The sequence below is a fragment of the Dipodomys ordii genome, unplaced genomic scaffold (genome assembly GCF_000151885.1).
Source record: "Dipodomys ordii isolate 6190 unplaced genomic scaffold, Dord_2.0 Scaffold102, whole genome shotgun sequence".
NCBI classification, from domain to species: Eukaryota; Metazoa; Chordata; class Mammalia; order Rodentia; family Heteromyidae; genus Dipodomys; species Dipodomys ordii.
In genome coordinates this window covers 3,101,786-3,115,189 of record NW_012267318.1, presented here as the reverse complement: position 1 = coordinate 3,115,189, position 13,404 = coordinate 3,101,786, and the positions used below count along the sequence as shown (strand labels likewise).

Genomic DNA, 13,404 nt, shown 5'->3' with positions numbered 1-13,404 from the left:
ATACATCTGTCATGTGTATCCTTTATGATATTCTTGTAACAAACTAGTAAATAGAATTAAGTGTTTCCCTGGATTCTGTGGGTACCTGGGTCACTAATCCCAGGAGAGGGTTAAGGATCCTTAATTTTATAGACAATTGGTCAGAAGCACAGATACAATGAGTGCAGCTTATGAAGGTCAGTCTTGAAGACTTAGGCTTTACCAGTGGGATCTCTATATGAATCTGACTGAAAGACATGGAGCTGGTGTCTACTGTAGAATTGATTGGTTAGTATATGGGGAAAGAAAATGCCACACATTTGGTACCAGAAGTCTTCTGTGATTGTTGTTGAAAGTATAAGAGTTTTGAGTTTGCTTTTTCAAGGATTTCCTATTGTTGGGCCTTAGGAGCTATTTATTTATTTCTTTATTTGTTGGTTGTTTGGTTGGTTGGAGGCTTGAACTCAGGGCCTGGGAGCTGTCCCTGACCTCTTTGTGCTGAAGGTCAGTGCTCTACCACTGGAGTCATAGTACCACTTCCAGTTTTTGAGTGGTTAACTGGAGATAAGAATCTCATGGGGACTTTTCTGCCAAGTCTGGCTTTGAACTATGATACTCAGATCTCAGCCTCTTGAGTAGCTAGAATTATACCAGCTCCTGGAAAGAGTTCTTTTTGTATTTTGTATATCAGTCCCTTTAGCAGATATGTGTTTTGCAAAGATTTTCTGCCAATCTGTGACTTCTCTTTTTGTTTTACTAATAATGGTTTTTGCAGAATGTGTGTGTGCAATGCACATGCGTGGGAACTCAGGGCCTGGGTGCTGTCTCTGAGCTGGCACTCTACCACTTGAGCCATAGCTCCAATTATAGTTTTTTTCTTTCATGGTTAATTGATGAGAAGAGTGTCAGCCTTTCCTACCCCAAGCTGGCTTTGAACTATGATCCTCACAGGTCAGTTTCCTAAATAGTAAGATTATGGGTTTGAGTCACTGGCGCCAGGCATATAATAGGTTTTTAATTTTAATTAAGTTTAATTTATAAATCATTTTTTATTGACCACAGTTTTGATGTTTTATCTATGAAGTTACCACCAGGACTTGAGGTATGGCTCAGTGATGAAGCACTTGCCTAGTATGCTTGAGGACTTAGGTTTGAGTCCTGTCACCACAATATAAGAAAAAGTCCTCACTAAATTTCTAAGGTCACTTAGATTTTATCTCATGTTGTCTTGAAGTTCTTTTCTGCCTAGTCTGGGCAGGAACTAAGGTCCTAAGTAGTTAAGATTATAGGCATAAACCACTGGTGCCTGGTTATATGTTTGTGATTTACATTAAGGTCTTTGGTCCATTTTGGTTTTTTTTTTTTTGGTGTAAGTGCTATAGCCAGTGTCTAGATTCAATTTTGTATGTGGATATCTAGTTATTGCAATACCATTTATTGAAGAGACTATCTTCTCTTCATTGAATTGTTTTGTTCCATTTTCAAAGATCTTCTGATCAGTGGGGCTTTATTGGATCTATCTGTGGGGGCATTTCATGCTATCTTTATATCTATTTTTCATATTCATAGTGTATCTTCCAGCAATGAATAAAATTCTTTTGTCTTAACTAATTAACTTATTGTCAGTACTGGGACTTGAACTCTGGGGCCATGTATGACTGAATAACTCTTTTTTTTTTTTTTCTGTCAGTCATGGAGCTTGAACTCTGGGCCTGGGCACTGTCCCTGAGCTCTTCAGCTCAAGGTGAGTGCTATACCACTTGAGCCACAGTGCCCACTTCTGGCTTTTTCTGTGTATGTGCTGCTGAGGAATCAAACCCAGGGCCTCAGGCATGCAAGACAAGCCACCTCTCAGTCCCAACTTTTTTTTTTTTTTTTTTGCTCAAGGCTGATGCTCTTCCACCTACGGCTTGTCTATGCTTCCAGCTTTTTGCTAGTTAATTGGAAATAAAAATCTTTAAGATTTGTCTGTCCTGGCTGGCTTTGACTGCCATCCTACTATTTCAGCCTCTTGAGTTGCTGGGGTTATAGGTGCTTGGAAAAATTCTTTTGAAGAAGAAACTGAGGCTCATAGTGGAGAACCACATACTCCTTGTGTTATAATCTGACAAATTAGTTTATTCCAGGTGGCAGAGTTAGAATTTCAACCCACATCTGTCTGATTGATTCTGGGTACTTCTTGTGTCTCATGGTGCCTGATGGTGCTAGGCTGGGACTTGTCCTGTTAACTTGAACCTGTGATATGGCTCTCCAGGAGCTAAGTTCTCACATCTTCTTCTTTTCAATGTTCTCTGCTTGCAGCCAAGACTGCCTATCACTCATGATTTCTTTGGACTTTTGTCTTGAACCTTAACCTGTCTAAATGTTAGCTTTTAGTAAAATATTCAGCCTTTTTTTTTTTTTTAAAATTCTGTTGTTTGTTTCTTTTCAGCGTCATCTTGAGCCAAATTATTTTGCTCCTTGATTTCTAGGTTTTTTTTTCTTTTTTTTTTTTTCTGAGAAGTCACTTCCCCTTGGGCTTTATCATTTAGAGTTTCCTATTACCTTTCTGAAGGTCAAGCCTGCAGACTGGGATTATGAGAATCTTAATTCTGTATGGGCTCTGTGTTGCTTAAGTACAGCGATTTACAGTTTTATTTTAATGCTAAGAGTCATTAAAATTCCTACATTTATACTTAAATCATAAAGGGATAGTCTTTCAATCAGAATCATCAAAGGGTAAAACCAACAATTTAAAGATTTTAATTGGTTTTTATTTTATTCTAGATCCAGGTTAATACTTTATTCCATAAAATAGAAAGTCTTCCAATAAGCTAAAACAAGGATTTGTTTTATATAGACAGAAAGTGAAGATGTGCTCAAGTGATAGAGAGCCAAAAAAGCTAAGCAAGAGCACAAGCCCCTGAGTTCAATTTTCAGTACTAGTACACACACACACACACACACACACACACACACACACACACACACACACACACACACAGAGTTGTTTTTTTTTGTGGGGGGGGGGTCCGGTCATGGGCCTGAACTCTGGGCCTGGGTGCTGTCCCTCAGCTCTTCGGCTCAAGGCTAGCGCTCTACCACTTGAGCCACAACACCACTTGTGGCTTTTTTCTTTTTGCTTATGTGGTGCTGAGGAATGGAACCCAGGGCCTCAGCATGCACTGTACCACTGAGCCACCTTCCCAGCCCCACACAGAGTTCTTCTGAAGGTTAACTCCATGCAGAAATGTACCTCAGAAATTGCTTATCTAATTCCAAGGAAATATAATGAAAACTGTAGCTGATAACTGTGGTTCCTGCTCTGTGTGTGTGTGTGTGTGTGTGTGTTGAGCAAAGAAAGTCAAAGAGTTAGCTCCAGTGTTCATGAACAGTTAGATCCCATGTCTGTCACAGAGTGGCGTGGGCTCTCTCCGACCATGGACAAGGACTAGGTACTAGGGCTTGAACTCATAGCCTGGGCACTGCCCCTGAGCGTTTTCAGCCAAGGCTGGCGCTCTACCACTTGAGCCACACCTGAGCTGTCCCCGGATTGACTGGAGAGGCGTCTTCTGGCATTTGTCTGGCTAGGATGGCTTCAAGCCTCCGTCCTCAAACCTCTGCCTCCGGAGCTGGCCGCGAGGCTCTGACGCCAAGCTTTGGACTATTATTACGGGGGGAAAAAAAGATCTGTAAGAATTAAAAATTAAACCCTTACAGCGTATCCCAATCTTCAGTTTGGGAGATGGAAAACGGGTCGCCAGTTCCGTCTTCAGCTCGCTGTGGGTTCGCCGGGTCGGGGTTGGCACCGCCAGGCCCACAGGTCGCTGGGGGTTTAGCCGGAGGGCAGTTGTGGACTCCCGGGGACCCAAGGTGCCGTGGCGCCCCAGGCCGGAAAAAACGGCCAGCCACAGCGAAAGCGCGGGGTGAGGTTTTCAGACAGCGGGGGGAATCCCAAGGTTAGGGCGCGCGAAGACGGATGCTCCGCCCACCGTGGGCGTGGCCGCCGCGTCGGGCTACCATTGGTTCTGAGGATGACGTAGGATCGAGTCGGGGCTTCAGGGCCCGCGGCGGGCGGTGCGAGGGGCGGGGCCCCGGGCGGCTGATGAAACCCGCGCTTGATCCCGCCTTCCCTGCGCGCTTCATTCACTCCACGCGGGCAGGTGTGAGCCGCACATCCCGAGCAGGCAGCGGGACACGCGGACGGACGGCGCCCTAACCGTACTCCATTGGGCCCCCGCGCGCTTACCCTTCCGGCCGAGCGTCCTCCAGTCCCGTTCGTCCCTCGTTCCACCCGCGGTGTGGTCCGCATCCCATCGCCCGTCAGCGCCCCGCCCGCCCGGTGAGTGCCTGGACCCCGCCAGCGCCTGGACAGCTCCTCGGGCCTGGGTCACCTTGGGAGTGGGGTGTGTGTGGGGGTCTCCAGCCCCGTGTGGAACCGTGGGACGGCGGGCTCCGGGATGACTCGTGGCGCTCGCGGGGGGCGCTGGCATCTTCCGGGAGGGCGAGGCAGGGCGGGCCCGGGGTGTGCGCGCGGGGCCGGTGCCCATGCGGCTGTCGCCTCCACGGAGTCCATTTTGGTTCCCTGAAGGCGCGGCGTGGTGCATGATGCAACCTCCACCCACCGAGGAGGCGTGGGCCACCTGGCGCCTCGGCGATGCCGGCTCCGCGAGCTCGCCCGCCCGCCCGAGACCCCTGCGCTGTCACGCCCGGAGTGGGCAGGGTGGGCTCCCGGACACGGGCGGGCCCTCGCCCGCCGGCGGCCGGCTAGACCTGCCCTTACATGGCGCGGGGCCGGAGCGCCCCTCCCCGCCACAAGGTCCGGGGACGTGTCAGCCGCCGCGGCGGGGGGCCCCGCCCGGTTCCAGGAGGGTGGTCCTGAGGCAGGTGGCCAGCCCGAGAACCGCGCTGCGCATCTCCCCGGTGGTCGAGACGACCACGCTGTGCTGTCACCCCAGCCCGCACCCTCACCTGCCCCACCTCTCCTCCAGATCCCCACCGTGACTGTGTGCGGGGGGGGGCGGGAGGTGGGTCCCCTCAGGTTGGGCCTCCTCGTGTGACCCGGTGTGGCCTGAGAAGACTGGCTTCTTTCAGCTCTCCAGATGGTTTGGAGTGGGAGGAAGTTCTTCCGGCTTGTGAAAGACAACCTATTCTCGGCGTCTTCCTCTCTGCGTAGTAGAAAACTTCCCGGGCACCGGCAGGTCACAGCTGTGTTTGTACACAGAGCAGCTCCACACATCGTACTACTGTCGCGTGCTGGGTGCGTGTCTGCCCCCTTTCAGGGCCTGTGGGAACCACCTCAGAGTTGTGACTTAATGTGATTAGGATAGCCAGCCATGTGTCTTCATAGAGAGAGAGAGAGAGAAACAACAAAAAAAAAACAACTCCCAAACAAAACTATACAAATAGCAAGTGCTAGCTCTTCTTTCAGGCAGGAGAACCAGGATTTCGATCTCAAGAGTATTTCCCTAAAAATGTGCTCTCTCAAAATTTCTCTAGACTTGTATACATTGTCTTCTGATAGATGTCCAAGTAGAAATTTAAGTTGATCAGTTTGGGGGGCATTTATCTTAACTCCTTAACTCCTCCCCTTCCCCTTTATGTGTGTTTTAGGAAACCATGATACATTTATTCCCTTGATAGTTTTAGTTGGTCTCAGTGGAAATTATTATTTTTATATGAACACACCCTTCTGTCATTAAAACAAAAAGTCTTATTTAAGTCTCACAATCAGAATAGAAAGTCTGGGTTCGGGGGAGCTGGTGTAGGTGGCTCTTGCCTTGTAATCCTAGCTACTCTGGAGGCTGAGATCTGAGGATCACAGTTCAAAGTCAGCCTGGGCTGGCTGGAAGTGGCCCTGTGGGTCACATGATAGAGCCCTAGCCTTGAGCACAAAGAGGTTCAGGGACAGTGTCTAGGCCCAGACAGAGTTCAAGCCCCTGGACCAGCAAAAAGGAAAAAAAAATGTCTAGGGGTGGGGAGGAAAGACTGATTTTCAAAGGATTACCATATTAAGATCAACTTCAGTCTACAGGAAGAATTTAAAGGGTGTCAAAGGAGTTTGAATAAGCAAATAAGGTAGAATTCAATAAACGAGATAAGAAATGTACTCAGTTGGCTAGCTATGAATCTTAAAGGCATGTGTCTTATTTTAGGCATGTGATTATTGTTGGTCTTAGGTAAAAGGCATGAGAAAAAGTTGTGTTTTTTTTTTTTTTTTTTTGGTCCGGTCATGGGGCCTGAACTCTGGGCCTGGGCGCTGTCCCTCAGCTCTTCAGCTCAAGGCTAGCGCTCTACCACTTGAGCCATAGCGCCACTTCCGGCTTTTTTTTTCTTTTTGCTTATGTGGTACTGAGGAATCGAACCCAGGGCCTCAGGCATGCAAGGCAAGCCCTCTGCCACTGAGCCACCTTCCCAGCCCAAAGTTGTTTTTTTTTTAAACCTCAAGGAGTTAGAATTCTTTTTTTTTTTTTTTTTTGTGATGCTGGGACTAGGGCTTAAATTTTGCTTGAGGGAAATGCTTAATTTCCAACTTTTTGGTGATTAATTGGAGATGAGTCACAGGTATTTTCCTGCCTGAGCTAGCTTCAAGCAGTGATCCTTAGATCTCAGTCTCCTGACTCCAGGCAAGAAGTTAGAATTCTAAGACATAAGTGTTCATTATATTTGGTAGAAAGTCTCATTTGATGGAAAATACATGCTTATTGATCATACAAGTCTACTTTGTTTCTAGTGAGTGTAGTAAAAATAGGTAAGTATGTTGGTGGGCCCAGCTAATGTCCAGTGGAATAAATCCTTCTTCATCATTAGTCTTTGGAAGTAGTTCCAGATTGTGAAACTTCAAGCCATTGATATGGAGAAAACTTAAACCTAACCCTGAAGGTAAATCGCCTCTGTCATTTTGCCCAGAGGCATCACCTAAGATGTTCATCATCTTCCTGGCTCTTATTTCTTACCCCAAATAGGACCTGCCTTTAAGACCCTAGCGTTTTCTGTATAATTGGTCACTTTAGGCTTGGGTGATTTATTTATTTATTATTTATTTATTTTTTTGTGTGCATGTTTTGGGGCTTGAACTCAGGGCCTGTTGCTTTTGTTTAGCCTCTTTACTCAAGGCTGGTGCTCTACCATTTGAGCCATCCTTCCACTTCTAGTTTTTTCCTGGTTAACTGTAGAAAAGAATCTCTTAGATTTGAACCTTGAGCCACAGATCTCAACCTCCTGAGTAGCTATGATTACAGATGTGAACTTCTGGAGCCAGCTTCTGTTTGAGGGGTACAGGATCTATTCCACTGCCTATTGTATCCTAAGCATGTGCTCTATCCTAAACAATACCCTCTAGAGCCTGAATGCATTTTAAAGGTAGACCTAAGTTGGGCGATGGTGGCCCATGCCTGTAACCCTAGCTACTCAGGAGGCTGAGTCTGAGGATCGGGGTTCAAAGCCAGTTCAGGCAGGAAAATCTATGAGACATCTCCAATTAACCATCAGAAAACCGGAATTAGTACTGTGGCTCAAAGTAGAGTGCTAGCTTTGAGCAAAAGAGCCTAGGCCCCGAGTTCAACGCCCACAAATGACCCCCCACCCCTTGGCCCCGAAAAAAGTAGCCCTAATAAGATTGACTAGTGTTCCGTTTGAGGGTTGAGTGAGGACATACACAAATTCCAAATAACCCAGGAGATGGGAAGGCTGAGCAAAGAGTATGTTGGGTGGAAGAAGGACTTGTAAACTCACATATGAGTGTGTGTGTGTGTGTGTGTGTGTGTGTGTGTGTGTGTGTGTGTGTATGGTGTGTGTGCCAGTACTGGGGCTTGAACTCAGGGTCTGGGCCCTGTCCATTAGCTTTTTGCTCATGGCTGGTAGGGTACCTTTTGAGCCACACCTCCACTTTCGGTGGTTATTTGGAAATAAGGATCTTACAGACTTTCCTGCCTGGCTAGCTTTGAGTGTTGATCTTCAGGTCTTTCCCTCTTGAGTAGCTAGGATTCTAAGTATGAGCCACCCATTACTGGCTTTAGATTTTTCTTGACGTTCATTCTTTGTGGGAGCATTGAGGGGGTGGCAGTTTTATTTTCTTATCTTTTCATATTCCTTCTGCAGTGCTGAGTTCAGGATGTTTCATCAGCTCAAGTTGTTTAGGAACAAGCAGTTGTTGGCCTGTGTGGTAATCTAAGGTCTCTCTGTTTGCCTATAATCCTAGCTAGGCTGAGATCTGAGGATCAGGGTTCAAAGCCAGCTCTCACAGGAAAGTCCATGAGACTTTTATCTACAATTAAGCACCAACCCACCCCTCCCCCCAAATAACCCAGAAGTGGAACTGTGGCTCAAGCACTAGCCTTGAGCATAAAAGCTCAGGGACAGTGTCTAGGCTTTTGAGTTCAAGCTCCAGGACTGACACCCCCCCAAAAAATGTCTTTATGCCTCCCCTTTCTCCCCCTAAACAGGGATCTCATCAAGTTGCCTGATCTTTCTAACTCAGCCTTCTGAGCAGCTGGGATTACAGGAGTTTGCTGATTTGCCTGGCTTTCTAATTGTTTTTTAGTGCACCTTTTAGTATGGAGGGGATTTAAATGACATAATCTATGTTATGCATTTTTACAGCATTGGACGCATGCTAAGTGCATAATCTAAATGTTAATCATTCTGGAAAGAAAGCTGAGCTCTTTTAGGTGTAAGAGTTAATTTTTGTAATACCTTTGCTCTTTCATTTTCATTTTAGTTATTTTTCCTTGAGATTGTGTGTAAATTAGTGGGTACTAGGGACATCTGGGACCCAGAGGCATCTGTCACCAAGTTCCCCAGCCCATCTGGTTGTGGGTTTGAGGGAGAAAGGACAGCTTCTTGAGCTTTTGCTTCTGACTAGTTGTCCTTCGAAGCCAGTACTCTTTGAGACCAGGCACCAGTGGTGTGGGGGTGCAGGTGCTCTCAGGTCTCAGGGCCCACAGCCTTGGCCTTGACCACTTGGAGCACTTCTGGCTCCCTTCTTCATGTTTCCTGTGTGTGTATTTGTGTGTACTTGGGTGCACATGTGAAGTGGCTGCCCTGATTCCTCTAATTTTGCCCAAATTGCCCCTAAGTCTTGAGTTGGGGAAAAACCAAATGATGCTTAAGTCTGTGTCTTTTCTCTTCCTCGTTTCCTCCCTTCACTGAGGTGTAATATCCCTACCTGGGGTATGGGTGGTAGTCATGTTCCTCCAAGAGGAGGGCAGCAATGAGACGGAAGACAGCTGAGCATCTGTTAGCATTCTGTCAATAGTTAAGATTGGTTTGGAAATGTCTCCTCAGTATCATCTCATTTGTCTACCAAATGCCATCAATCAGAGTCTTATCTTAGATAAGAAGGGAAGAGGCCTAGGGCTAGGTGAGATCAATACAAATGTTTTTGTAGTGCTTACTGTATACTTGATAAGTTTTCTGGAATCTTTACCACCATTCAGGAGGCTGCCTTCTGTGTGACTGATGGGGAGATGGAACCAGGTTGCATACAGGGAGGTAATCAGTAGAAGAAGGAAGATCTGAACCCGAGTGACTTGGCAGTAATCTCCATGTTTGTCTGGCATGCATAGGCTATGGCCTGTCTTGTGAGGGGTCTGGGTCTTAGGTGTATACAATGGCAGAAGAACTCTGGCTGTTGGTGGTGCTCCTTTGTTGAAAATTGAGTGGTATTTGAAAGGCAATTTCAGCTCCAGGCACTCCTTTCCCCTTTCCCTATGTCTCTATGTCTCTGAATGCAGATTCTTCAGCACAGCTGGAACCCAGGGTTCCTGGGGCAGCTAGGGCGAGGCTGGGGGCCAGATCCAGGAGCCAGCATTTGTGGCAGAGGCCAGGATGCATTCTTTCTCAGTAATTTGGCATGGTTTCCATGTCACCTGTGTCTGGCTGGATATTGCATTTCCTGCCTCAGACCCCAGGGTGCCTGTGCATGTGCCTGTGTGATTTATCCCACCTAGTCATCCCCAAGCTCCTAGCAGGGAGAGCACTGTGCAGGGGGTTCTGTGGGAACCGAGACTATTTATATGCTTCCTCCTTCATGAGGCTAATGACAGCTATAGTCTTCTACCACTCCATCTTTCCTCTGCTGCTTGGTACTCTGTGGTAATATAGGAAGTATCCTCTTCCTTAGAAGACTTGGGGTGTGTGTGTGTGTGTCACGCACACGCATGTGCATGTGTGCACGTTTGCACAATAGTACATTTGTACAATAGTGGGGCTTCAATTTAGGGCTTGAATGCTATTCCTTAGCTTTTTCATTCAGGGCTGGCACTCTACTACTTGAACAACAGCTCTGCTTCTGGCTTTTTGCTGGTTAATTGAAGATAAAAGTCTCATGGATTTTCCTGCCCAGGCTGGCTTTGAACCAGGATCCTCAAATCTCAGCCTCATGAATAGCTAGGATTACAGGCATGAGCCACCTATCTCTCTCTCTCTCTCTCTCTTTCTCTGTTCTATTTTTGATGAACCCAGGGCCTCATACATGCTAGGCTGGCACTTGACACAATCTGACAGTATGATACCAAAATTAGGAAACTTAACATTGGTATGGCCTTGTTACCTAATCTACAATTCCATGTGCAACTTTGAATTGTTCACACAATGTCCTTTACAGATATACCTATTTTTTGTGGGGTGGGGGGCAGTTGGGGGACTCTAATAAAGGAGCTCTAGATTGATTTTCTACCTCTTAAGCCTCTTTAAGAAAAAGTTCCTAAAAGTAACAATGTTGAATAAAAATGTTGGGAACTATCATAAAATGAAAGAAGCAGAAATGTTTTAAAAGGCATGGATGGCTCTTGCCTGGTAAGGGCTTATAAGAAAGATGGTTGGGTCTGGTGTCAGTGGCTGAAGACTGTAATTCTAGCTACTCTGAAGACTGAGAGTTGAAGGTCTGAAATCCTAGCTACCTACTCAGGCTGATTTCTGAGAATCTGAAGTCTGAAGTCAGCAAGAGCAGACAAATCTGAGATTCTTACTTCCAAGGAAGTAGCAAAAAAGCCAGAAGGGCAGATATGGCTCAAGTGATGGAATACCAACCTGGAGCAGAGAAGCTAAACATGAGCAAGAGGCCCCGAGTTCAAGTCCCACTAGATTTCTTCAGCTAGCTACCTGGATCCCCACCTGGCAAAGTGCCCCCTATGCAACCTGGCTGTATTTCATGCCCCTGCCCACTACTTGGGTGGCTGCCTACCTGGGTGGGTGACAACAAGTCTTGATGGGGCTTCTGTGGTGGGGAAGGGTGGAGTTCATTATTACATAGCCAGAACTTGTTTGAGACTTGCAGTGTTGCAGGTCTGCTCTTGTCTGCTCTCTACCCTTTGCTTCCTAGACCTGGCAGGGGTTAAGGGCATGCTTGGGGCCTGAGGGCCACTTTGCAGGTTATGTCTTGACTACTTCATGTGATTGTTTGATTTAGTTCTGGATGAACTGCTTGGCCCTTCCTGAGGGTCAGTGTAGAACTAGAAAGCAAAATTTGAAACTGAACTTGTTAAAGACTGATTCCTCCTCTCCTCTCCTCTCCTCTCCTCTCCTCTCCTCCCCTCTCCTCCCCCTCCCCTCTCCTTCCTTCCCCTCCCCTCTCCTCTCCTTTCTCTGTCTCTCTTTCTCTGTCTCTAGCTCTGACTCTGTCTTTCTCTATGTCTGTCTGTTTGTCTATCTGTCTCTCCTTGTGCTGGTACTGTGGCTTGAACTCAGGGGTACTGTCCCTGAGCTTTTTCAGTCAAGGCTGGCACTCTACCACTTGAGCCACAGCTCTCACAGACTTTCCTGCCAGGGCTGTTGGGTTTAAACCTTGATCTAGTCTCAATCTCCTGAGTAGCTAGGATTACAGGTGTGAGCCCCAGGCTCCCAGTTAGTTTAAGACTGCTATTGATCTCAAAACTGAGTTTCTTCAGTACGGTGTGTGGAGAAGTTTGCTTCTCTCTTCTGGCTACTTCGGCCATCCCCTTTGGTATCGCCAGCCATCACTGAGGGTGGTTCTCCTTTTTCCTTGTCTGGAGTGACTGGGTATGGCTAAGTGAGTCTGGGTCCTGGGTCCTGATGTTGCTCTCAGCTGAATCAATGAATACTTCACTGTCCAATTGACACTTCACTGTACCTCAGTTTCCTTTTGGTATATTTGCCTTATGTGCTAAAGGAGCTCTGAAGGTCATGATCAAAAAGTTTCAAGTATTTTTCCATGTGTTTGTTTGTTCTTCTCCTGCAGCAGACCCTCTCCTTGAAGGAGCTAGCCTTGACAGTAAGTCTGGTGGGCAGCTGCCCAGAGTCAGAGCACCCTGCTGCGACCACGAACTCCTAACCTGCCTGGGCTAGCACGAGGGCTTCTCTTCAAAGAAGCCCTTTGAAGTCCAAACATTTCCTTTCCTGAAAAGAAGGGAAATTCAAATGAAAACGTATTGTTCTGTGTAGACAATGTTCTTTTTGATCAAAGAGGGAGTGGGGCTTATAAAAGTAGATTCACAAATTAGACTTTGATGTGGCCAAGTGGGTGTTAGGGTGCCCATCTTCCAGACTGGACTCTGAAATTGGTAAGATTGTATTTTCCTACAAGTCATAAATCTAGGTATGACATGTTATATTGAATTATGTCTTTGGTATAATAATAATAATAATGACATTATTATTATTAGATTGCTTATAAGCTTTTGGAAATACCTGTTCGCCAATTGTGGGGGGAAAAAGAGTGAGAGAGGCTTTTGTTTTGTTGATTGCTAGGTTTGTGGTACCTAAAGTAGTGCTCAACTATTTATTGAATGGATATTTGTATAATTGGCAACATAGTATATTTTATTTTTTGTTTTTGTTCTAGTCCTGGGGCTTGAGCTTAGGACCTGCTTGCTGTCTCTGAGCTTTTTTGTTAACAGCTAGCACTCTACCTCTTGAGCCACAGATCCACTTCTGGCTTTTTGGTGACTAATTGGAAATAAGAATCTTAGAGACTTTCCTGCCTGCACTGGCTTTGAACCACTATCCTTAGATCTCAGCCTCCTGAATAACTAGGATTACAGGCATGAGCCACTGGTGCCTAGCTACATAGTGTATTTTAAAGGAGGTAAAATGTAATGTTTTAGCAGGTGGCTAGGCCAGTACGTTATTTTAAATTCTGCCTTCCTTTCTAAGTTGAGGTTCATTTTGTACTTTGGTGAGCTGAATATTGAAGTCAGAGTATCAGGATAATCTTTTTTTTTTTTTTTTTTTTGTGAGGATGGCTATCCCTGATAGATGAGGGTAAAAAAGCAGTCTCCTTTCAAGTTACACTGTAGCTAACCAGCCTGTCCTGTCTTAAGGAGAATTTTTGCCTGGCTTGGCTAGCTTCCGTTTGGTTAGTATCAGTTCTACCAAGACACACTGACAGTCTTTCAATCTGATTTCTGAATTTATGAAGTTTGCTGAAAACATAGCTTATCATTCCTACCTGCAGTGCAGTGTAGTTAGCTTTGAGAATATTTCTTG

General features: G+C 46.1%; 1 protein-coding gene across 1 annotated transcript in view; it reads left to right on the top strand.

Moving 5' to 3' along the window:
- The first annotated feature begins 4,116 nt into the window (after positions 1-4,116).
- Positions 4,117-13,404, top strand: part of Slc7a1 (solute carrier family 7 (cationic amino acid transporter, y+ system), member 1) — a 68,899-nt gene continuing 59,611 nt past the window's right edge. Inside the window, exon 1 of the mRNA XM_013027264.1 lies at positions 4,117-4,300. The gene's annotated coding sequence lies outside the window, so the exon portion shown is untranslated. The remainder of the gene's footprint in view (positions 4,301-13,404) is intronic.